At 36.8% G+C, this 27,927-nt stretch overlaps 1 pseudogene; it reads right to left on the reverse strand.

The window, feature by feature from the left end:
- Nucleotides 1-1,359: 1,359 nt before the first annotated feature.
- LOC149194996 (oligopeptide transporter 7-like) lies at nt 1,360-27,130 on the reverse strand (annotated as a pseudogene).
- Between the last annotated feature and the right edge of the window lie 797 nt (nt 27,131-27,927).

Below are 27,927 nucleotides of genomic sequence, written 5' to 3' on the forward strand. Positions count from 1 at the left end.
TTTACGGAAACATAGACATATATAGGTATATAACATTAAATCATGGTATTGGTATGGAGTTTGGTAAGTTACAAAACTCTAACATATGAAACTTTTGTCTAGTCAAATAGTGGCCACATTTCCAAGTTGAGGTGGTTTGATCAAATTATTGGAAGGTAGATCTCATACTCTTCTCAACCAAAGTTCAAATCCTTAGTGACACTTTCGTTCATTATTATAAAGATACAAGGTTAGGTGTCCTCCATGAGTGAGACCTTTGCTCCAAGTATTTCTGAAGATGTGTAAACATGTGCTAGGTTTTAACTAAGAATTAGTATAAAATACATTAAGACTATCCTATAATTTATAGTCATAATTAGAAAAAAACATTTTGTCTAAAATTAGTAACTTAGTGATAGATACAGTGTTAATTCTCCTTTCCATATAAGTTTAATTCTGAGAAGTAACACATTCACTATGATAATGTTATAAAGATATAAACAATTGTACGTAACCCCTACGATAAAGATCCACTGCAATAAGTTTTAAGTCTTGAAATACTTTTGAGATATTGATTGAACATGCTTTGCTGAATTCAATCAACTATGTTTTAAACACAACTCTTTTAAATATTACAATTTTATGATAACAATTTAAAAACTATAAAACCCAATGCCATGCCATTCCATAAAGTTATAGTTATGGATGAAATAGAAAATCAATGAATTTTATATTTAAATCTTATATAAATAATAAATATTATATATAAAATTTACATCATTTTATTAAAAGGTAGATCAATAAGTCTATGGGGCTTCCATAGTATAAATATCTAAATACTATAGTATACTATTTTAATTTCAAAATATAATGTCACTCTATTATGTATTTCAAAATATAATGTCACTCTATTATGTAAAGGAAGAATGAGAAAAACTATAAATTATTTTCTTTTGATAAACTACACTTGTTAGTTGGAAACTATTCAGTCAAAAAAATTTCTCATATAATTTCTACCAAAAGACTTTGTTTAATACAAACCATCTTCTTATATTATATATAAAATAAGCATCCTGATTTCCATGGCATGCATAAAAATCAAACTATAAATATAATATACAAAATTAAAAGTCATTATATATAACGAAGGCAGAGCGATAAGCCTCCCTCGTTTATTTAAACATCTAGAGGCTTCTTCCAATACACAGAATGGAATGAAGAAAAGAAATCAGCTTCGAGACTAGTACCTTCTGGTGAGTAGGAACTATTAAAACAGAACATCTAACTACAGAGTAACAACATGTACCACCAACGGAAAATTCAGTTACTGGAAAGCCTCGGTTATGGGCAGCCAGGCACGTCAATGCCTTTAGCTGTGGTTCACGACAAGAAGGAACAACCATCTACGTTTTCTCCCCACCAATTCAATTAAATATTTTTTTCATATCCCAAGCAGAAATAGAGAAGAACTGCCATGAACGCCAGTCCTCCGTCGAATGCTGCAAAGATCACATAGTTGCGACGCTTCCACCAGTCTTTCTTATATCTGTAGAGCACGAAGTTGAAAACAAATCCCATGAGTATCCAGCTTGTATAATTCACTGCTGTTGCAGGGGGCATCGTCCCCGTGGCTCTAATGAGAACTGTGTTAAAATAATAATTTTCACTGCAAGTTTATTTGCGATGCGATCCATCGCAGATCGCAGATCGCTGACCCCTACACTTCTTGTCCCATGCGCTGCGATGACGAATGATGATGCGATGCGATCCTATCGCATATCGCAGATCACACCATATGTGTGTGCTCAAATTTTTGTGTTCCGACCAAATGGGATTTTGCGATGCAATCTAATTAAAGTCAAAGGGTGAAGTACGGGCCAGCATTAAATGAAATTTTACGTGAAGTAAAAGATTCTCTTTACCGCCAGTAAGTGTCAGTAAAACATTAAATGTAATTTACTGTGGTTGGTAAGTTTTGATGAAATTTTTTAATTTTGTTTCAGCGGGAGTATGGGCACGAGTAAAGGCTACTAAAAACATTTAATTCCTTTTTACGGAAGCATGGTAAGTGAAAAACGTATGTAAGTCCTTTTGTTGTCATATATATTATGTAATGTTTTTTCTGGGTTTGTAGGATAGAGATGGTAATGCACAGCAGTGCGAAGTAATGAAATTGAAGAGTGAGGCATAGCAGTGCGATGTATTGTAACCCACGCAGCAGCGTGAAGAAAATTCGTGTAATTTCCACATAACAGTGAAAGTAATTTTTCTGTAGTAGAAGTCTGTTTTTACAGCAGTGAATGTAGAAGAGATTCTTACACACAACAGTGTAAAATCTCAGGAGAAGACTGAGTAATTTTTTTTAAAATGTTCTCGGTGAATCCCTCTGAGAGAGAGGAAGAAGGTTGTAACAGCAGTTGCTTTTATTAATGAATAGAAATGTGTGGTGTGTGAAATCTCTGTCTGCTCAAAGAAATTTTTTAAGCTTCCCTGTGCAAAGATCCCGTGTTTGAAACAGAGCATTGTCTCTGTGTTCTGTGATTTTGTTTTTGGGATTTTGACAGAAAAATCCCCAACAGTGGTATCGGAGCTAGTCTAGGCTCTTTGAAGGGTTCAAAGAAGCTGAAGGAAGGTTTCTTACTGCAGCAACTTCTCCAGCAGTGTGAAGACTCAGGCAAAAGGATCCAGGTGAAGTATTTGAAGCATAGTCAAGTAGTGCAAGAATGGCTAGCACCAGCACCAACAATAGCATGGGTATGCAGCTCCCATTAATTGATGGTAAAAACTATGACTATTGGGCAATAACAATGAAAGCCTTGTTTGCTTCCCAAGACTTATGGGAAATAGTTGAGGATGGTTTTGAACAACCAGCAGATGAAAATGAGTTTAATGCATTAACTCAGGGAGAGAAGGATCTGTTAAAGAGCCACAAGAAGAAGGACTCAAAAGCCCTCTTCTTCTTGTATCAGGCAGTGCATGGAAGCGTGTTTCCAAGGTTAGCAGCAGCTAAGACATCCAAAGAAGCTTGGCAAACTCTTAAAACAGCCTATCAAGGAATGGAGACAGTGAAGACAGCAAAGCTACAGTTGCTGAGGAAAGATTTTGAGAACTTGTGCATGAAGGAGTCAGACAATATTGACTCATTCTTCACTCAAGTAATTGGTTTGGTCACACAGATAAGGACTCATGGAGAAACCCTTGAAGATAGGAGGATTGTGGAGAAAATATTGAGGGTCTTACCCTCAAAGTTTGATGCGATTGTCACCACCATAGAAGAGACAAAGGATCTCTCAAACTTTTCAGTTGATGAGCTACATGCATCACTGATCACACATGAGCAGAGGTTGAGTAGAAATGAAAACTCATCTCTGGAGCAAGCCTTCAAGACCCATATGTCCTTGGAAGAGGAAGAGGTCAAGGCAGAGGAAACAAGAGAGGAAGAGGCAGAAGCCAGAACAGAGGTGGAAGGAACAACACAACAAATGCACAAGGAAGAGGCAGCCATCCAAATCAGAACCAAGGCCAAGATAACAGCCAACAAAGAGGACAACATCATGCTCAAGGACAAAGGTATGAAAAATCCAATGTCCAATGTCATTATTGTAAAAAATATGGGCATTATGCCAGTGAATGTAGAAAGAAGCAGCATGATGTGAGTAATAGCTCTAGTGCAAATATTACTAGAGAAAATGTCAGCCAAGATAATGTATTGTTAGCTTGTAACATGGCTGAAACAAATAGTGAAGAGATATGGTTTCTAGACTCCGGTTGCAGTAACCATATGACAGGAAACATAGCTTTGTTTTCTGCTTTAGATCAAAGTGTGAAGTCACAAGTCACACTTGGGACTGATAGCAAAATTTCTGTTATGGGTAAAGGAGAAGTTAAAATATTTAGAAAGCAAGGTGAAAAGAAAACCATAGCAGATGTCTATTACGTTCCTGGAATGAGATGTAACCTCTTGAGTATTGGACAACTTGTCCATAAGGGGTACAATGTTTTCTTTGTAAATGATGTATGCACCATCATGGATATTCCACCCAGCAAGCGATGCATTGTTGAAGTGAGGATGACGAGGAACAGGATGTTCCCTCTCAGGATCAGGGCAGATTTGAAAAACAAAAATGTAATTGCAGCAGTTACCCAAGAGGCTCTCCAAAGTGAACCAAAAGATGAAAATTGGTTGTGGCACTTGAGATTTGGACATCTCAATTTTGGAGGTCTAAACTTGTTAAGAAGAAAAGGAATGGTGAAAGGATTACCATTGATAGAGAAACCGGATAGCCTTTGTGAAGGCTGCATATTGGGAAAACAACACAGAGAAAGTTTTCCAAGCGGGAAAAGCATAAGGGCAAAAGCACCCTTAGAGATTGTCCACTCAGATTTATGTGGACCAATGCAAAATCAATCTTTAGCAGGCAGCCAATATTTTCTAACATTTATTGATGATCTTACAAGAAAAACTTGGGTTTATTTCTTGAAGAATAAAAGTGAAGTGTTTGAAAAATTTTGAAATTTCAAAGCACTTGTGGAAAATCAAAGTGGGCTGCGTATTAAAGTCTTGAGGACAGACAGAGGAGGTGAGTATATCTCCAAAGAATTTTTATTTTTTTGCAAAGAAAATGGAATTCACAAGCAATTCATAGCAAGGTACACCCCACAGCAAAATGGAGTTGTTGAAAGGAAGAATAGGACCATTATGGATATGGCAAGGAGCATGTTGAAGGCAAAGCATTTTCCAAATGATTATTGGGCTGAAGCCGTAAACTGTGCTGTATATATCTTGAACAGGTGTCCTACAAAAGCTGTGATGAACAAAGTGCCGGAAGAAGCATGGAGTGGGAGAAAGCAAGGAGTCACCCACATGAAAATTTTTGGATGTGTGGCCTATGCACACATTCCTGATCAGCTAAGGAGGAAGTTGGACAGCAAAGGGGAGAAATGCATCTTCATTGGATACAGTGAGGAATCCAAAGCTTATAGGTTGTATATCCCATCTACCAAGAAGTTCTTTGTCAGCAGGGATGTTCAATTCATTGAAGAGGAAGCTTGGGATGGAAGCATAGAGAAAACAGTGAATGTCAAGAACTATTTGTCTCATGATGAAGATGAAGAGGAGATGGAAAAAATATATCCCCAAACAGCAACGTCAACACAAGGACAGCAAGGGACACCATTGAGGATAAATGAGAGTGCTTCTCCAAGCACACCACAAGGAGGAAATTCAAGTGCATCTTCAAGCACTTGCACACCAAGTGAAAGAGGTAAGAAATTTAGAAATCTAAGTGAGATTTATGATGAAGGAATGAATTCCTTATTTGCCTTGTATTGTCATGTTGATGATCCTATTCATTTCGAAGATGCTATTAAAGATAAGAAATGGATAGAAGCTATGGATGGGGAGATGAATGCCATAGAAAGAAACAAGACATGGGATTTGGTTGAGTTACCAAAAGGTAAAGAAGTCATTGGAGTCAAATGGGTCTATAAGACCAAGTGCAATGCTGAAGGCAAGATAGAAAGGCACAAGGCAAGACTTGTTGTCAAGGGGTACAAGCAGCAGTATGGGAGAGATTATGAGGAAACTTTCGCACCGGTTGCAAGAATGGAAACCGTGAGAGCAGTGCTGTCCATAGCAGCACAAAACAAATGGAAAGTCTACCAAATGGACGTGAAGTCAGCATTCCTAAATGGAGTGTTAAAAGAAGAGGTGTAAATTGAACAGCCTCTCGGCTATGAGAAGAAAGGTGAAGAGCACAAAGTGTGCAGATTGAAGAAAGCTCTTTATGGGCTGAAGCAAGCACCAAGAGCGTGGTACAGTAGGATAGATTCCTATCTACTGGGAAATAAATTTGACAAATGTGAGGGAGAACCCACAGTCTACATCAAAGAAAAGGATGGTAAGATTTTAATTGTTGTTTTATATGTTGATGATGTTATTTTCACAGGTAATGATGATCAACTCATTGAGAATTTTAAATCAGTCATGAAAGAAGAATTTGAAATGACTGACATGGGTTTCTTGAGATACTTCTTAGGCATAGAAGTAGATCAAAATGAAAAAGGAATTTTTATCTCACAAGCAAGATATGTAAATCAAGTATTGAGTAGATTTAACATGCAAGAATGCAAAGCAGCGATCACTCCCACAGTAATGGGATTAAAACTCAGCAGAGAGGACAGCAGCAAGGATTTTGATCCTAGCATGTAGAAGAGCATAATTGGCAGCCTTATGTACTTAACTGCAACTAGGCCTGACATAATGTTTGCTGTTAGTTTGATTTCCAGATTCATGGAGAGGCCAAAAGAGGCACATTGGCAAGCAGTAAAAAGAATTCTGAGGTATGTCAAAGGTACAAAAAGATTTGGAATTTTGTATACTTTTTCAAAAAGTTCAGATTTAGTTGGCTACACCGATAGCGATTGGGCTGGAAGTGTGGATGATTGGAAAAGCACTTCCGGTTATGTCTTTCATATGGGTTCAGGAGCCATTTCATGGGCTTCCAAGAAACAGCCAATTGTGGCGTTGTCTACAGCAGAAGCAGAGTATGTGGCAACTACAGCAGCAGCATGTCAAGTAGTTTGGATGAGAAGAATGTTGAGGAGCTTATGCCAAGAGCAGGCAAAAGCGACAGTGATTTTTTGTGACAATAGCTCAGCTATTGCATTGTCTAAGAATTCTGTGTTTCACAAGCAAACGAAACACATTGATACAAGGTTTCACTACATCAGAGAATTGGTGAACAATGGAGAAATTGTTCTACAACATTGCAGCACTCAGGAACAGGTTGCAGATATTCTGACCAAGCCTCTGGATCAGAAGAGCTTTGAATTTTTGAGGAAATGTCTGGGTATGATTGATAACCCAGCAGTTGAAATTAAAGGGGAGTGTTAAAATAATAATTTCCACTGCAAGTTTATTTGCGATGCGATCCATCGCAGATCGCAGATTGCTGCCCCCTCCACTTCTTGTCCCATGCGCTGCGATGACGAATGATGATGCAATGCGATCCTATCGCATATCGTAGATCGCACCATATGTGTGTGCTCAAATTTTTGTGTTCCGACCAAATGGGATTTTGCGATGCGATCTAATTAAAGTGAAAGGGTGAAGTATGGGCCAGCATTAAATGAAATTTTACGTGAAGTAAAAGTTTCTCTTTACCGCCAGTAAGTGTCAGTAAAACTAAAAATGTAATTTACTGTGGTTGGTAAGTTTTGATGAAATTTTTTAATTTTGTTTCAGCGGGAGTATGGGCACGAGTAAAGGCTGCTAAAAACATTTAATTCTTTTTTACAGAAGCATGGTAAGTGAAAAACGTATGTAAGTCCTTTTGTTGTCATATATATTATGTAATGTTTTTTCTGGGTTTGTAGGATAGAGATGGTAATGCACAGCAGTGCGAAGTAATGAAATTGAAGAGTGAGGCACAGCAGTGCGATGTATTGTAACCCACGCAGCAACGTGAAGAAAATTCGTGTAATTTCCACATAGCAGTGAAAGTAATTTTTCTGTAGTAGAAGTTTGTTTTTACAGCAGTGAATGTAGAAGAGATTCTTACACATAGCAGTGTAAAATCTCAGGAGAAGACTGAGTAATTTTTTTTAAAATGTTCTCAGTGAATCCCTCTGAGAGAGAGGAAGAAGGTTGTAACAGCAGTTGCTTTTATTAATGAATAGAAATGTGTGGTGTGTGAAATCTCTGTCTGCTCAAAGAAATTTTTTAAGCTTCCCTGTGCAAAGATCCTGTGTTTGAAATAGAGCATTGTCTCTGTGTTCTGTGATTTTGTTTTTGGGATTTTGACAGAAAAATCCCCAACAAACTGGCATATAAATTAGTCTGATCCACTCTTTGTCAGGGACTGCCTTGTGAAACAGCCATACTATTACTGGAGCTATTGCTCCTCCTAAGAAAAACCAGTTGATCGCTCCATATTCACCTAGATTTCCAAAAATCCCTCTGGGTCCAACTAATCCCCATATTACAGAAGCGTCATAGAAAACGCCATCTGATGGACAAGTCCATGGGCTGCCAGGGGGCAATAGAGTAGTGTCGCAGATATTGTCAATGGAATGTATGAGCCACCACGCTGTGCCTATGTACACAATCCTTGAAATCACTGTGCCCACAAACTGCAACAAAGATTATAGGGATAAATTAGTTCCAGCACGCAAATTGAACTAAAAATTACAGCGAAGCAATAATGGAGTGTTCAAAATTCAACACGTCGCAGCCAGCTTAACCTAAAATCATAGTGGAAAAAAAATTTAATTTTCAATTTTACAAGTTTTAAAAGGTTTAAGTAATATTAAGAAGGGTTGCCAATCCATTGGGCATTTCTGAAAGCCATAGTCTAATTAGCTAGAGGAATTATCAGGAAAGTTATGAAAATTCAGGTCATATTGAGAGAAAATCTGGTCAGGATTTTTGTAAATCCAAGTTATAGTTGTAAAACTTCAAAATTTTACGTGTCCCAGATGTTTTTGATGGTGCTGAATCCATTTCCACCATCAAAAACATGATTCAAACATTATATTTACAAAAAAAATTGAATTTTTTTACTCAAATTCTGGCCATATTTGACCATCCTGACAATTCTTCAACATCATTAGACGACTCCTTTCTGAAAATTTAACTTACAAAATGGCTGCAGCCAAGCTGACCATCAGTCCCCCTTGTTCCTGGACAACTTAACCTATAAATTCTAGAGTCAACCATCAATGTAATGGAGCATGGACACTCTTGGATAACCATCAAGAGTCATAATGATGCGCGTCCAACCTTGTTCCTCTATTAACTACTTGGCCGCAGTAGATTGTTGAACGATTGGCCGCAGTAGATTGTTGAACGAATAAATAAATGTAAGGGAGCTGGGAGGTTGTTAGATTAATTCCCAAAAGTGAGTCCAATTTCTTTTTTTTTTTGTTAATCAATCTAAAAATATTTATACGAAGAAATATTTACACGAAAGTTGTTGTGATAAAAAAGCTTAGTCGCTTTCATTTTAGAACTCTTCAATGTTCACAATTCAATTCGCTGATTCATACAATGGAAGAGATTCATATAATAGAAGAGAGCTCACCCATGAGGAAGGCTAATTTATCTTGGTGCATTCTTTTATATTAATTTTTTTATATATTAGCCATGAGGAAGGCTAGTTTATTTTGGTGATACTAGAATATTGAAATGAATATGAAATTGTTATTTATTTCATTCATATGGAATTTTGAATTGACTTGAATCTGGGAAAATACAATTCAAATAGCAAAACCCTATAAAATTACATATTTCAAATGACTTAGGATTCTAACCAATTGCATAAACCTTTGGCTAAATTTTTTCTAAGCCACCCCAAATTGTTGTTAATCATTTTTAAGCGGCTTTTCGGACTTATCTACTAGTGGAATATTCATAGTCAAGTTCATTAAATTTCACTGTGCAATGGTACACATTTGCTTTTGGTTGAGGGACGCAAAAGAAAATTTTGCTGGAAAGTTGGTGGTTTATGTGTGTTTAATGTTAGTGAAGTTCAACTTGAACCTTTTGTTTGTTTTGTGGTGGAGTTAAAACTTATAATGGATCGGGAAATTTCATTAATTTCAATATGGTAGGAATATACTTTGATGTAGAAATTCAAACTTATAATGGGCAGGGAATAATTATAGTCAAGTTCATTAAATTTCACTATGCAATGGTACACATTTGCTTTTGGTTGAGGGACGCAAGAAAATTTTGCTGGAAAGTTGGTGGTTTATGTGTGTTTAATGTTAGTGAAGTTCAACTGGAACCTTTTGTTTGTTTTGGGGTGGAGTTAAAACTTATAATGGGTAGGGAAATTTCCTTAATTTCAATGTGGTAGGAATAAACTTTGATGTAGAAATTCAAACTTATAATGGGCAGGGAAATTTCCATAATTTCAATATGGCAGGAATAAACTTCGATGTAGAAATTTAGAATAAATAGCATTGGTGACTTTGATGTAGAAATTCAAACTTATAATGGGCAGGGAAATTTCCATAATTTTAATATGGTAGGAATAAACTTTGATGTAGAAATTTAGAATAAATAGCATTGGTGACTTTGATTACCCATTTTCAAATCCAGATTACGCCTGCATTTGATGGGATTTTAATTATAGTGAGGTTGAGTTGGTGCACATTAAAAGAGGGCCAAAATTGAAGAATTACAAAAGGCATTTGCTTGATATAAATTTCAATAATACCTACACCAAATACTTTAATTTCAAAGGCTCAAAATGGAGTATGACTTAAAAAATTCATATAAACTTTGGAATAAAATTATTCCTATTTAAATGTTGAAAATATCTTTTCTATTCCTTCATAATGTGTTTCTTTCTATGATAGTGCACAATCTTTTGGATAGATAAAAAATATGACAGTGAAAAGTTCCCTAAAACAGAAACAAGAAAAATGAAGACTCCATCTATAAATAAAGATTTTTTGTCTTTCATCCAGGTAACTGGCCATATCATGGTCAAAGTATAGAATTGATGAAATAAATGGAACATCAAACAATGGTAAAGGTTTTTATTGGAATGGTAAAATAAAAGGAATGTTTTAAATAAAAAGAATATCACATAATATATTTAATGGTAAAAGCCTTTGGTGGAATTGTTAAAATAAAATGAATCTCTTGTAATATATTCTAATGGTAAAAGTTCTTATGCTTTTGTATTTATTTTCTATTTTATGGAAATGGATATATTTATATTTATTTTTCAAACACTATAATTTACAACAATTTATCACGATAGCTATTGCATTGCTTACAAACTATAGCCTTTGTTAAGTTGTGCTCACATTAGTAGGAATTATTCTATGCTTAATTATCTCTTGCTCTTTAAAGGGTAATGGATTAAGGGTAAAGGGACATGGTGTAATCAAGAATTTAATGGATACTATAAATTGGGTATGTTCAATACAAAAAGACAAATCACTGATTAATAGGGTTGATTTAGAATACAGTATTTCATTTTTGTAATTTTTTTTGTGAAAAATTTATTTAATATAAACTTGTCACTAGAAGCACAATTTTTTTTTATAACTTTTTATCTCTAGAGTATTAGATAGATATATGCCCTTCCAAATTAAATTAAGAATCATCCTTCGAATTTGATCACGACGATTTCTTCCCCACGAAAGTGCTAATTACGCCGTAAGGCATTTCCCTCTGAGACGAACTCCCCTACTTTCTACCCGTCTTCACTGTACACCATTCGATATTTAGTTAGACGATTGAATTATAATCATCCGTTGATTTACATGTGAGAGTTGTGACTAGCTAGAAACTTGCGTAGGCTAGATGCGGGTGGTTGTAACTGGTGGTTCTTGTTTCTTGATAGAATGTGATGGGGCACTAACTTATGAAATTGATTTCAAGTTGGATCAGTTGCAAGATTATCAACAGTTGAAACCCTCAAACTTAGCACTCCTGCTCGAAAAATTGAAATGTTTGGGATGGACGGACTGCCACGAGGGTGTTCATGTGATGGAGCACTAACTTATGAAACTATTCTTGTTTTAGCAGAATGTTTTGGCTGATTTCGTATTTATTTTGATGAATGTAACAGTGCAAGATCTGTCACGGATAAAACCGGAGATGATGCAAAAGGTGCTTTCGTCAATCAAGCTTTCAGATGACAAGCAAGGCGATTTGGCTCATGTTAATCATCGGGCCAAGGGATTTAGTGGACGCTCTGAGGCATCCAGTCACGCGGAATTGATGGAATTATTTCTCGTATGCACCGGCTTTAGTTCAAATAGAGTTGCAGAAAGAAACATTATTATGCCCTTTGCAATCAGCCAAACTGATCCGGTTTCGAGGTATTTTCATCTCCAGACATTTGTAATTTGATATATTTACTAATTCTTGATAGTTGAGCAAGCTTAAATGTATGATAAGGCTAACTTTGTGTTTTTTGCACTATTTTAAGCAGATCAGTTCCAGTAAAAACCCCCGAGCAGCAGTCCACAGGTCAATTTGTTATTTTTTATAAAGGAATCGTGAATGTTTACAATGTGCCGGCTGAGAAGGTATTATATTGATCTCAACAACAAATTTAATACATTCACAACAAATTTCGTATATATTTTTGACGAAACATTTTCGTCTTTAGTCCTCTTCGCGTTCTTTAATTTATTCGTAGGTTTATTTCGTCATTTTCGTGGCAGGCAGAAGCCATTATTAGGCTTGCCGGCTCTATAAGTTCAAGGAAGACATGAAGACCTCAGATTAATATCCGCAAAATCCAACAGATATTGAAACCGCTGCATCATAAGCCTGCATCGAATGCTCAAAACGAAGATCAGCCTGAAAGACTTTCCGTGGGTAAGACGCGGATCGTGAAATATTTTATATCGACAAATGTGGTTCATAAATTCATACTATTTGACAGAAAGTAAAAAGTATAGAAAGGTTTTCAAGATTGAAAATTGTGTTTTTAACATTATTTTTTTAACTTTTTTCGCGAGCAGGCCTGGAAATTACCCCGAAATTATGTGTGCAACGCTTCCTCCAAAAGAAAACGGTGAGGTAAATAAACTTTATATCATTTTAAAAATGATGTATATTCAGAAGATTGAATAGCAAATCCAGCATTTAAATCAATTACGATAATTATATTTAGTGTAAATTTAGATGACTGAGTAGGCAAATGTGTATTAAAAGGATGAATTTTTTTGGTACAGAATTAACATTGTGTCTCCTTACACCACGATGAAGCCGGTGACATTTCCTTGGAAAGGCAGGAAAGATTCAGACGACCAGATCATCTTCTCGTTGGCTTGCTCATCACATAGATTTTAAGATGTGGGTGGATGGTATTGACCATTAATGGCATCAGCCAGCATTTTCTAATCTTAACCAAATCGTTTTCATCGACATTAAAATAAAAAAATATATAATATGGTTAAAATTATTTTTACTACGATTTATTATTAGAGAAACTAGACTAGTAACGAAAATGTAGACTACAAATCCAAGAGACTACAAATCTAAGAAATTACGTACATATTGTATAGATAAGAGTATGACCAAAGTCATTAGAACATAAAGTATAATAAAAAACAATTGAGAAACTAGGTTGTTGTGACCCTGCTGAAAGTATATAAGTGCTAAAAGAGACTTCATTAAAAAATGATGGAAGTGTTGTGAGACACAAAGAAACCAATGCCAACCATATTGTAGTAGACAAACCAATGGGTGTTGTAAGGTCTTTAGGCGGGGCAACCCGATGGGGGGGTCAGAAGTATCTGAAGGAGCGTAGGTGGAGAGGTTTGAAAGAACCATGGAGTTGCATGGGGAGATTGATGGGGAGGAGGTGATGGTTGACTTGGGTCTAGAAAGCTGAAGCTTGTTTTGTGAGCATGCTAAGTTGGGTAAATTCTTAGCAGGTTTATTATTAGAGAGAAAAACATGAAGGAGAATGACAAAGCTATTGGAAGCTAGAAGAATGGCTTTGTTGTGAAGGAAATTCTCCAGGCACAAATGTTTGGGTAGCTTTTCAATAGAAGTGTTCGATAAAGTTTTCTTGATGGTGGAGATGACTAACATAGTCTCCTTCCACCATGATCCTATTGAAAACCTGCTGGTTGTCAATTTACAATCCCACTTCCTCTGCATAGAATTCAACTACATTATTGGTGGGGTGGCCTAAAATGCCGACAACCACAAATAATAGATTGCCCTTGTCATCCCTAAGGATGCCTCCATAACTTGTTTGTCCTGGGTTGACTTTGGATGCACTTTTGAATTTGTATTTGATAAAGCAGAGAAGAAAAAGGGACCAAGTAAGGGGGGAAGGTGGGGATGAGGGGAGAGAGAGGTTGGGTGGGTGGATGTTGGTTGAAAAATTAAAATGTAGAATACAATGGTGCTTTAGATGGAGAAATCTACTAGCTGTTGCCAGTCCACGAGGAGAGGAGGGTGGTCTCTATTACACTAAATGATACATTATACCAAACAGAATCAGAAGAGGATGGACATTACTTGAAAATTTGGCTATTTCTTTCTTTCCAAATCAACCAAAATATGAATCAAGGGAAGAGAGACCATGCTTTGTTAAGGATTTCGCTTTCGAAAGCGAAGGGCTTCCAAGCTGAGATTGTTTCCAAAAGTGAGTTGTGTCTATCTTCCTACTTCCTTAAGTAGGAATATAATTTTGTCCAAAATTGATCCACAAATGAACAATCAATAAACAAATGCTCAACACTTTCGGGACTAGCTCTACACATATAGAAAATAGAGGATCCTTCGTAGTCCCTTTTTATGATTTTATCCCAAGTCACGGCTATCTTCCAAGCCAATAGCCATAGGAAGTGAGAAATCTTGGGCCACATGTTAGCATTGGGGCCATAGATGGTATTAGTGCCCAAGGAGTACGCTTCCATCATAGTGAATATGCCCTTTGATTGATAACCCCAACATAGTGTGTCAATGCCATCCGCGATTAGGATAAGACATTGCTCAAGATGACATTGTAGTGTTTGCCATAACCATGAGGGGATTCCCGAGGGCCAGTCATATATTGTTTTCTGAGCACACCACGAAGATCTTCTGTGTTGAGGCCAACAATGCTGATTTACTTGCATGTAACCATTGCCTACCAAGAATATTTTTAGATCATTGAGATGCTCTTGCTGGTCTAATTTAGGCATTTGTTTTCATGAATCCTGCCACAAGTGCGTGCATATTTCCCAAAAGCTATGGGTCTGTATGAGAGATTTGTTATTTTCAGCAATCCAACTTTATTTTTTGGATTAGAGAGTGGTGAGGTATGCATTTTTCATGCCATAAAATTTTCTAGAGATATTGGCGCTTTTCAATCCAACACCACCACAATTTGGCACCCATAACATCCTTACTGAAAGTTTCAGAGTCTCAAACATAAGGCTTCCCCAAGATTTGGGAAGGAAGAGTTTGTCCCGGGCCACAAGGGCCCACTTGCGTTATCTACTCATACGTCGACCCCATCGCCCCCTCTAAAAGACAATTTGCATATGTTCATAAGCTACCCCAAGGTTACAAAAATTTGGAATACCTTGGATGTCTCATTTGGGTTATAGCTCCCACTGTTGTCTGATATTCCAGAGTGCCTTGAATGGTGGAGTTCGTAGCATGGCACTAGGGGCTTCATTCCACCCATTGTTCTTTGGGAGATCTGGAGGTGGAGGAACAATATTATTTTTAATGAGTACCGTGAAAGCTAAGCAGTGGTGATGGAAAAAATTCAAAGCACAATCTCGGCTGAAATACATGCTGGTACTCCAATAAACTACACAAAAACCCCAAATTTGGCCGCAAATCTCCTTCCCTACGAGCTTTTTTGGCAGAGCATCACAGTGTAGCAATTGTGGATGTGGATTCATTATCCGATATTTGCCAGAGCTAACAGATCTGGTACACTAGGGGGTAGGAAAGGGCTCCAACATGAGGGCTGAGGCCATGGTATTATGGGGACTCCTCTAGTTCATACATTATCTTAATATTCCTACTATCCACATTTATGGGGACTCAAAGGTCATCATTGATTATGTCTGTGGGAATGCCAACATCAACAAATCCTCTCTTCAGTGTTGGCTACAACAGATCTCTACTCTCTGGAACCCTCTCCAATACTCCACCATACAGCAAGGACTTCAATGTAGAAGTGGACTGCCTCTCCAAAAACGACATCATGGAATATCTGGATGGACTCCACATAGAGATTAAGATGGATGAGACTTGGTTGGAGACCGAGATTATGCCTTTACCAGGATAACTACACCCGAACATACTCTTTTTTTATTTCGGAGTAACTACTCTGCATTACATCTTGCTCTTCATGTTTGTTTAGAAATACAGACGTATGCCTAACATATGCTACAATATGCTATGCTGATTTATCTAGATACAACAAACAACCTAGAATTAGCATAGAAAATCTTTTATGTATCCTAGTCTGGATATAAGGTTCATTTTTATGCATGTTTGCTGATTAGCTTGGATATATAATTTTGATATGCTCCTATGAGATGCAGACTTTGAAACATATGTAATTTCTATACAAAATAAATATATCGCTTTTTTCATCTGAAAAAAAGAAGCAGCCAACTTCGTGTTTTTAGCACTATTTGCAACAGATTAGTTCTTAATCCTGCAGTGTTCTCAGCTATGCAAGGAATTCAGTCAAGGAACAGTAACATGAGCCAAGGTAAGATGATACAAGAATGTGAAGTAGACAATATTAGCTTGGCTTCCACGAGTATATTGGGATGTAATCAAATTTTTCAATATGGGTTAGTTTATTTTGAAGGAGGGATGTAGCTCCCTATCATAAACATGATATCATCTGTGTGTATAATGTGAATTATGGCATCCCACTTCCTGACATAATTTATGTTTTCGTATGTTAACTCATGCATGCATTGTTGTACTCGTGTCATTTTTAACCTGTTACTACTGTTCCTTTTTCAAAAACTTGGTACAAGTAAAGTTAGCTTCATGTTCTCACCCATAATGATTGCCTAGTTCGTGACCAACATCATGATAGGACAGTATAATATTGTGAAATATAATCCTGGAGCATTCAAGGCATTCAACCCATATTATATATATTGTTACTTTCATGAATATCACTAATAAGGATGGGTGATGCTTGGAGGTGTACTCCTATGTATAACAGGTATTGATTGATGATATGTGTCTCATTTTATCATATAGTATACTTGGAACTGTTTTCTAACTCAATTGATAAATCCATACCAATGATTTTCTCAAACACAATTCATAACTTCATCCCAATTATTTATGCTAAAGCTATACAAATAGAAACACTAACATCAGTTCTTTGTTTTGATTGGATCCAGGTGCCAAGGCCATGTTTGCAGACTTGGGCCTTTTCAACAGGAAATCAATCCAGGTCCAAGCTATATGTCAAGGACATAATTTTTAGTATTTCATCATACTTGCGTGCTTCATCCTCCTTAAGTTTTAGTAACATAATGAGAAATTTGGGTTTTTTGTTGCAGCCTGCTTTCTGTGTGTTGGTTTACCCATCTCTACTTAACACATATACGAGACAAGTGGCTTATTTGATAAAAAACCTAGGGGACATAAGCTCTACATTTTACAAAGAAATACCACAGCCTGTGTATTGGTCAATGTTCATTGTTGCCACTTTAGCAGCCAGTGTAGCCAGTAAAGCATTGATTACAACAACATTCTCAATCATAAAATAGTCCATGGCTCTTAGCTGCTTCCCTCAAGTAAAGATTGTGCATACCTCCCAAAATTACGAGGGTCAAATCTATTCACCTGAAGTTAACTATGTTCTCATGGTTATCTACATTGCAATTATCGTAGGATTCTGGGATGGAACACAACTTGGTAATGCACATGGTAAGAATATCCAAATTTATATCTGACAATAGAATTTGGTAGTTTTTATGGATTCTTTTGAGTTTCCAAGGATAATTTTAGGTATTTGGTGGTGCAGGGGTTGCAGTTGTTTGGGTTATGTTCATTACGATGTGCATAGTAACCTTGGTCATGCTTGTGGTTTCGAACATACATGTTTTTCTTATACTACCCTTCACTCTATTTTCTTGCTATCTTTGAAGGCGTTTATCTATCATCTGTATTGAATAAGTTTCCACAGGGAGGTTGGTGTCCCTTCCTAGTTTTCTGATCATAATGTTCTCTTCGAACTATGGAAGGCAGAAAAAGTATAAATATTTAGCACAAAGAAAACTCAACATAGAATTTTTGGATGGATTGGTTATCCGAGTGAATTCACATGTACCAGGAACTTGTTTCTTCTGCAGTGACCTTATTTCTGGCTTACCACCGATTATTGAACATTATGAAAAGAATGTGGGGTCTCTGCATGAAGTTCTTTTTATTGTCATCATAAGAATGATTCCAGTCAAGAAAATGCTTTTGTCGGAGAGATTTATGGTTGGAAAACTAGAGCCAAAGGGTGTATATAAATGTGTAGCCCAATATGGTTACAAAGATACCCCAAACATTGAAGGATCTGAATTTATCAACCAGGTTGTTGAAAGCATAAAAGACTATCTCAAGCTCAGAGGAACTTATTCCTCCTCACATGACAGAAGTTATGCAAGCAAAAATACAGTGGCAGAAAGTAACTACTCCGTAGATGAGGAATTGCAGTAGCTTGAATTGGCAAAGAATACAAGGGTTGTGTATGTTCTAGGAAAAATCACATTGAAGACTAATAAGAGCACTAGTCCTTTTGAAGGATTACTGATTGACAAGATCTACAGATTTCTCCAAAACAATTGCAGGTTTACTCTGTCTACCTACCATATACCACCTGCGCATTTACTTCAAGTCGGAATGGTGCAAGAAATTTGGAGTTCGTTCACACAAAACTATTAGAAGACAATAAAATCAGAAGCTTTTACTCATAATAAAGCTTTTAGGGCCATAAAGTTCCTGATCACTTGAAAATAGGATATAATTTTGTACTATTGTTACTATTCTAATAGATTTAGAAGACTTCAAAATGCGAATTTCCGGTGAGATCAAAATAAACGAGCATTGAGTCTTTTACCATCTCTGCAATAAATCATGCATCATTTAGAGTGAACTAGTACATGCATGTTTTCTGAATCTGGTAGAATGGAAAAAGATGATAACAATTCATTACTTTTTAGTTTCAATCCTTCGTTTACACTAAGGCTCTTATCTTTTGATGAAATGCACAGCCTAGTAAATTAAAATTTTCAAGAAATCCCAGGTAGTGTTTGTTAAGAGGGTATTTTAAATTCTAATAGTAACTCCTTTTTGTCCTTTGTCCTCTGAAATTTGTACACTCTTGAGTTGTTTGGAGCTAAGTACTAGTTCATGTGTTACAGGCCCAAGCCACCAAACAACACTTTTCGCATGTTGGGCCCCTTCAAATTCTGAATCTAAAAAGCCCCATAGGAGCAACAAAATGAAAATGATACCTACAAAATCACTCTTCTTGCCTAAGCCACCAATCCTAGCAAGGATTAAGGAGGACCAACAATAACTATAAGGATCCCATGCTTCCACTATACTCTCTATTGCTTTACGATCCAATATTTTTCTCATCTTATCTTTCCATTTTGTTTTGAATGTGGAGTCTTTACAGCCTGCAATATAGTATGCTCTAAGCCCCTATAGCAATATTCAAAATGTGGCTACATTTGCTTTACAGTATGTGTAGATGAGGGTATGCCCCCTTTGTCTGCTATGGTGGAGAGCTGGGCTTTTGATATGAGTACCTCATAAAACTCACCCTCATATGTCATTTGCAGTGTCTTATTTAGGGACAAGAATGCAAGTCCTTGAGCTGCGGTCATGGTTTCAATACCAATCCGCTTTTGACTTCTTCCTTGCTTTGTAGCAATTTAGAGAAATCTCTATAACCCAACAACCAGTATGTTTGAAACCTGTTCGGATAAAACACTAATATACAAGGGTTTTCAAATAGGAATCTTTGAAATTTTGGAAAAGAAATTGAAGCATTTGGCAAGTTTTGGCCTACTACTCATAAACATCAATCCGAAAAAGGGGTATGTGTTGTAGTATTTGTAAATGAGTAAACATTTAAAATTTAGTTCTATATGAAAAAAAGATTTAGTATGCATAACGAAACATTAAATTAAAATAATAATAAAACAGTTTAATTCAATTTATTATATTAATTTTTCATTTTTATATTAACAAAATTATAAACAATTTTTTAGAAAGGAATCATATTATTAATGATTCATCTTCATAACCATCAAAATTTCATATTAAAATTTAATTAACATGTTTTAAATTTAATATAAAACTTACTATAATGGATATATTGTAATCAAGAAAAAAGAGTTTGGTGGAGTGACCATTCCCATTCTACCCAGCTCGTAGAACAATGGAGTTGTGTTAGGACTTCATCTGTAATACTGGGTAATTGGGTCTCTCAGCTGACACATTTACTGTATATGATATGTGGCCTTTTTTTGGAGTTGTGTTAGGACTTGATCTATAATATCAGGTAATTGGGTCTCTCAGCTGACACATTTACATTTACTGTATATGATATGTGGCATTTTTTGGTCTGTGACAATTTATTTCATCGAAGCAACTTTGTTATTGGTAGGCACTTTAGGCCTTGCTACCATGGGCTTTGAATGGAAATGAGTGGGCAGAGGTTGTCAGTTAAGCTTGCGGTTGCTACTTTGTAGCATTATTTTTAATTATCTTTGACAAAAGTGTATCTTTATGATACATTTCATCCATCATATACAATCAGAGGTATAGATTTTCGATGATATTTCGACTTGTTATTTCATGCTAGTTTTTCTTTCTTAGAAAATCTCAGTATTGTCAGAGGGGTTTAGTTGAAGATAGACAAATTGGCAATTTGATAGCTGTCACAAGTGTTTTTGCTAAGCAGGATTTGCTAAATAATGCAGATATAATTTGCATTGGTTGTCCTAAGCATGTTCTGTGCATATGTTCCTTATAAAGTTGTGGCTTGAACCATAATTTGCATTTAAAGCCTTTAAAAGCAAGCATTACAGAGCATGAATTGGGATATTAAAAACACATTCGAGGTTTTATCCAAAAGAAAGTCCATGACATCTCATATGAAGTTAGTAGTGAAAAATATCACTTTAGTAGAGTTTTGGCAAGTTAAGGAATTTGTGCATCCCTATATTTACGAAAATTTCACGGAGAGTTTGATTTCAGTGAGGATTTTGATGGCATTCACTTGTATTTTTGGAAACCCCTAGTTGACAGAACCGCGCAGTAGGAAAATGACATTTAATTTTTACTCGCACGATGGTAAATCGAATTATACAACAAACAAAATCATATTTATAGTCAGTGGAATATTTTGTGATAGCTAGCAACCTTGTGTGCCCTCTTTAAAAGTGACAATTCATTCTTAAATATGTAACATATGGAAAAACAAAATCTCCAAATACAAAAAAACATGTTCACATAAACTACAACTGCTACATGAATAATGGATAACCTCTATATGACATTAACTATAACTCATTATCATCCACCCTTGCTTTCAAGAATGTCCATTCACATGTTGCTATTCTTCCACACACTACTATTACTTATCCATATCCAAAACACACATAACTAATAGTTTCAAGTGTAACTCAATATCATCCTCCCTTGCTTTCAACAATGTCCATTGACATGTCACTATTCTTCTACACACTATTATTTACAAAATATCTATATTCAGCGTACACATAATTAACAATTTCAATTGCAACTCATTATCATCCACCCTTGCTTTCAACAATGCCCATTCATATGTCCCTATTCTTCCACACTCTATGCCTTACGACGTTTCCTTTGCAACATCAGATGCAAATGCTAGTTTTAGATGGTTGGAACTCTCCTTGAAATTTGATCACTGCTCTAGATGATTTCTTCCCCACAAAAATGCTAATTTTAGATTGTTGGAACTCTTCCCCACAAAAATGCTAATTTTAGATTGTTGGAACTCTAACTCCCTATCTGACATGGTATGTCTAATGCAATATTGAATAGTTTTGCGTTAAATATCTGTGGCCAGAACATTGCCCTAGGAGGGATTTTCATATAATGACCCAACTTAAAATCCGCCCAGAATGAAAAGGCTTGCCCCATGCTTATATATCCGTACATTTTGAAGCAAACGTTTGCAACCGGTTTGCCTGGATTAATATAACCAATTCCACATGCCAGTATTACTCCCCACCATCGCAATTGAAGTTGTTCATTGTAATATTCGCATGGAAAAATAGCTGAAGCCATAGTGCCGGCGAGAATTCCAGCGAACCATAATTCTGGCACTTGCTTGTATTTTCTCATTAGTCTGGTATGCACATCCACTCCTCGATCGTTGAGAGCAGACAGGGTAAGATGCCAAATTTCCCTGCAACAAATTATAACCCTTTATTGTCGTTCTTAACGCTTTTGCATCGATGGAATTTTGATGAACTCAGGAACTGATAACATACTTTCCATGAAACAGGAGGACATGAACCACTGTTGCACTCAATGCAGCGAACCCAACGCCCTACGTAAAAGCAAATAATGTGGTAAGATGTATTGGTCCATACTTCTCATAAGCCTTCTTGTCCAGATGGAATTTTGAATCAATGATTCCAGAGACGTTGTAAGGTTCGCCAGCGGAGTTGAACAGAGTTCTAGAAAATATTGGGAATGTTTTTGCATTATGCAAGTTGAACCAGTATGTTAATGGCATTATCACATACATTACAAGAAAATAGCCGACTGCCATGTTGGCTATTGCAAACCAAGGACTGGCAAGAGGGCTTCCCAGGTAAGAAGAAATGGTAGACCAATCTATTGCTATGGCACCGATGCCTAGGTCATGCATTCCTGAACCCAATTGTTGTGCAATGATAGAATCTAGAAAGGCCCAGCAGATCCATGACAGGGATGTCGCCATGGGAAACAGATAGCCAGGAATTACATAATAAGAGAAACTACACGTAAGGACTATCATGAAAAACTAGTTTCGTGGAAAGCCTCCTTTGAGCCTCTCTTCCTTTTCATGAAGAGCTCTGCAATCAACAAAATTGAAACTGAATTACGCTTTTCGTTAGATTGAAGAAGGCTAGTATACCTTCGAGAAACGACACCAACTCATCAAACATATTTTGAGAATCCATATTTTCATCTAATCATATGAAATGAAAGTCCTTGCCTGAACAGAGAAACCTGAACAAGTTTTGCAGGCCACCACATAGCAGCAGGTTCCACTAGATATTTTTTGAAGACCCCTGCCCATCCAAACACCAATATCTGCATATCTAAAATGGTAAGAAATATTGAAGACAGCAAGAATCAGGGAATTTAACGAACCTTGGAAGAAAATTCGAGCACAAACGGCCAAAACCTAACCTGGGTTGTCATGCAAACGAGTAAAGAAACGAAAAAGCTTAGGTTCTTCTTGTAGAAAATTTTGACAACAGTAACAATGTGAATTGCTTATACAGTTCCTACCCCTGCATTCGCAAAGATTATGATGAGAACATGCTCCTTCCTATTGAATGGCGCTGGATTCAGTGAGAATTCCCATTTGCTGCCTGCAAAGAACTTTTTCTTCGTTATGGTTGCTGCCATCAGCCGGCCAAGTGGAAGGACTGCAATATGAGCAGCGATTGCACTAATCGTGAGCGGTTCCGTTCTATACCAAAATAACTGATTTAGAAACGATAGGAGAAAGCAAGACATAATTCCGAGAACCCACATTCTGAAAGTTAGGATGGGAATGGATGGATAGTCCGTTGTAGGCACAGTGAGAGCCACCTGCTGGATCAAGGACTAGTCATCGAAATCTTCTTTAATTGGAATCTCATCTTTGTTCTCAGTGGATGATATATGTTTGTCATCTCCATCGTTTCTTCTGCGTGACGATATATCTGCAAAAAGAACCATTACAAAACTCCAGTGAGATTTCCGTTGCAGAAATTGTAATCACAGAGTGGCCTGTTGAACTACATCCCTATTACTACTGCGAGATATCAATGCCAAACTAACAAAAATAGAATGCTATGTAACATGACTTTGAAAAATTCTGATTGTGACAAACTTTCCAATAAAGTGTTGATAGCTTTGGCATTGGTTTCATATTGCTTTTTACCTGCTTAGTCTGTAGGAACTATTGTTGGAAATTTATATCCTCCTTCCACAATTTCCAAGACATTTGTTCCAAGAGATTGTAGATAGGTTGTGTTTATTATTTTCCAGTAAACAAAGTTTCTCCCATCGAAGATTGACAGTCTGATGGATCCCATGCTTTAGTGATTATTCATCTTGATGGATCTTCCTTCAAGCGATCAAGCTTCTTCTAAAAGACTTTCTCTAATACCAATTGTTGGAAATAACACTGAGACGGGGGTGAATCAATATTATCAGATCAAGAATTTTTCTCTTTCATAATCAAATCTATATATGCTACTTCAGAGAGGGTAACTAGCGTTTACACGCAACTGTCTTTAAGGCAACCGACATTTATGTAGTAAACCTATGATTCAGTTAATTCATCATATGTTGATCTTTAGTTAGTGCATCAATACTTCATCAATCATTAAATAGTAACCATGTGCAGTATAAACATAATAAATTATTACACATAAGAAACACACATGAACACCAAGATTTAAGGTGGAAACCTAATGTGGGTGAAAACCACCTGCTGCTGTTGTCTCTGTCTTCTTTTAACAATAAGAAAATTTGCTTACAATCTTGTACTGGTGCCGACTCATACTAGTATGTAGGCTTCTACCTAGAGAAGGTTACAGCCTTCTCTCATTCTCCAACTTCTACTGGAAGGGGGCTACAAACCCCTAGCTATTGCACTAGCCAATATGTTTACTAGTACGTAGGTGCTAGCCTATAGAAGAATCCACTCTTCCACTAGGAACCACGTTTCATGAATTTTCAGACTAGATGCTCCTGGCACATATCAAGACATATGAAGACCTTGACTCATCAATAACCCACCGTAAATTTAGAAACTCAAACTTCATCAACCAACATGCAATTAATTTGAAGAATCATATCACTGTCATCATAAGAGTTTGTTGAACCTAGAAACCTGTATCAACATTCAGAACCAACTGAAACCTCAAAAATTCATGTCTCAGACTGTATACGGTACTTCAATGAAAAAGCCTGCGTGTATACACTACTTCCTTTAACTTGCGTTTACCTCTAAAGATTCTGAATCATAAAATCTCTGAATCACAAACTATACTAACTGGTAGTGTACTGAATATCTACTATCAACTTATAGAGCTTTACATAGGCAGGCAACAAAAAACACTTCTACCTCACTTATACGATCAATCAAATGTCAACCTCCTTATGCATTTAGATTTACATTCAGATCTAAGAAGACTTCATTGACAGACAATAGTAAAATAACAGTAGCAATAAATCGGCAATGGTGATCTGATAGATCAGCTATCTCTAAACATCAAGCCTTTATTTTGTATACGCTACTTGAAAGCACAAAACCTGTGTGTATATGCTTTTTTGCTGAGATGAACCTGCGTACAGATCTACAAATATTGACTTAGAACTTTGTTGCAATTCTAGACTTCAGACAACCCCGGATCATGCTAGATAACGAATAAAACAGATGCAAAACATCAGATCCAGCCTCAATCAATATCTAATCATTCAAGAATAAGTCATTTCAGGTCTCATGATCCTAATCCAATATTGAACTCAAGGTGCACATATATATTTCAGTTCTAGTCCCATACATAACGTTGCAACATAAAATATACTTCAGATAGAAGTATTCCTTAGAATATTATTCACTTGCACATCTGGTCTTATAATCCTTTCTTCTTTATATAGTTTTTGGCCTTTCTCAATACAGTGCACCGAATCCACTTAGGACCAATACCATGGATCGAATACTTCGGACTAAATACCTAGGGTCAATATCATGGTCCAAAGATACCTTGTACAAAATACCTCAGAAAAAAACCATGGTTTTCAACATGTACGCGCTTTGCCTTCTATGGGAGTGCATGTGTACGTTATACCCTATTTCTGTTCTGAGTACTTGCATGTATACGCTGCTTGGACTAAATGAACTTGTGTGTATCTCTTAAATTGCTCTTACGTCATCTTCTTCCTTAAAGCTCTTTATTCTAATCAATAGACCTTAGTTCCATCTTCCTGATCCTCTGTACCACTGCCCTATTGCCTATGAATATTCCTGTTAGCCTCTCATCAAAACTAAGTTGACTTGTAGAGTTTCCATCAAGGAAAATAATTGTATCATAATGCCAACATTTCCATCCAATCTGGGTGGTTGGCAGATACACTGATTGGCATGGAGAGCACAATATTGGATGTTGAAAACACACTAATTGATGTGGAAAAGAAAATTGACCAGAGTTCTTTAATGCAGGTTCCAGAATTAGGGGAACCAATGAGTAATCCTCTTGTTTTACAGACCCTAGCTAATGAGGATACAAAAACAAAAAGAAACAGGGAGGATGGTTCGAGTCTTTCCATGGAGACTACAGATGAATACTTCGAACTTAGGAAAAGGCCCAAGTTGAATCCTGTGTCTTAACAGGAGGACAACATTGGAAATAATTGACACTGAAATAATGGAGCAAAGAAGCAAAGACATAGCTGCTTAAGGAGAGATTCAACAAAAATCAATCTATAACACTCAAATGATTGAGAGACAACTAAGTGTTGAGGTTTCCTCTTTCACTAGACCAGCTGATAGAGAAAAGGACATCAAAGACAGGTACAAGGAAATAAAGGTGAGGAATGAGAAGTTAAAGGCCGAGACATATACCTAATACTTCAAACATACACTAGCCAACTAGAGCAGGTTGATGTCATCTTTTGACATCAAAGCAAGAAATATGCAGGTCTCATTCATGCAGCCAACTCCCTAGTAGCCAAAGACCTTAGGTGATTACAGAAAGACTGATTTTGAGGTATTGGCCAGGGATGTTCATGCCATTGACCAAATAGAGTTTCATAATAGGATGGAGAGATGATTTAATCAACCCTTATAGGAAAGGCCATGGCTGCACACAGGATGCAGGGTTCATTGGATAACATCACAACCCAATATAAATTGGAGAAGGCCTCCTCATAGGCCAAAGATAATAGGATCAAGTCATTGGAGGACTTGGTCATTGAGTTGGGCCATGATTCGACTAACATTAAGGCTGCTGAGAAGTTGATCAAAAAGAAGAATGAGGATATAACATCTCTCAAGAAATAGCTAAAGCTGCCTCATTTAGAACACCCACAAACTAAAGAGGTCTTGGAGAGCCAAACCAATCATGAAGAGATGATGGACCTAGTGCTACAACTAAATGATCAATTAAAGGAGATGGAAAAAGAGTTGGATAGCTTGATTCAGCAAAAACAAGCTAGTCTTGAGGATGCCCCTCCCACTGTTATTCCAACAGTAACCACTACAATACCTTCCACTTTGGTAGCATCCTTAGCTCCTACAGATGCAATGGCCACAACACTGCCAGCATCGGCACCGTCTACATCAGCAACAAGGTCTACCACAACAGGGTCTACATGTGATGAGGGAAGCAAATTGGCCAAGGAAATGGAAGACATGTCCATTTAGACCAATGAAATGAAAAAGATTAAGGAGAAGGTGACCAGTTTGGAAACTGACTACAAGCTTTCCCAAGTCATGCACAAGGAAGAAGTGCAGAAAGCAACCAGGATGAATGAAAGAATAAAAATCCTGGAGAAGGAACTTACGTTGAAGGAACCCCTTAGACAGACCAAATAACAATTATGGGCCAATATAATTCACTCTTTCAATGATATTTGGCCATCCATCCAAGTTATTTTTGAGAAAATTGATTTGATAAACTAGGCTATAGAAGCCATACAGAGAGTAAAAGTAGAACTTGGAGACATGCCAGAGAAAGCTACAAGGATCATTCACTTCCTCAACTCCATGAACAAGTATGAGTTGCAGGAATTAAATATACCTGACAAAACATGTACAATTTTGGAAGTAAAAAGGGTCCTCACGAAGAGCAATTTAATGCTAAACCTCAAAGACAAGTACCAAACCATGCAGCTGGGCATTGACAGATTCACGGTCAAATTTGAAATTTTGAGTCTAAATGGTTTACCGAATCCCTTGGTAATAAATGATAAGATGATGACACAAGAGGACTAGAATAAAAAAATCAGAGAAGTCGCGAAAGATGAAGTGAATACTTCATCCATGAAGGGCATACCTACTGGGAAGGTCGTGTACCAAACCTTTGAGAATTTTTTTTACCTCCAGCATGAGGTAAAACACCTTTTTGTCAATAAGCCTACTTTTGCCAAGTACACAAAGGTAAATGAGATTTTCAGGAAAATGATCAATATCCAACTACTAGATGCCGAAACATGGG

This window comes from Pinus tabuliformis, chromosome 2_2, assembly GCF_031772625.1.
Source record: "Pinus tabuliformis cultivar Carrire ecotype Pingquan chromosome 2_2, CPIR1, whole genome shotgun sequence".
NCBI classification, from domain to species: Eukaryota; Viridiplantae; Streptophyta; class Pinopsida; order Pinales; family Pinaceae; genus Pinus; species Pinus tabuliformis.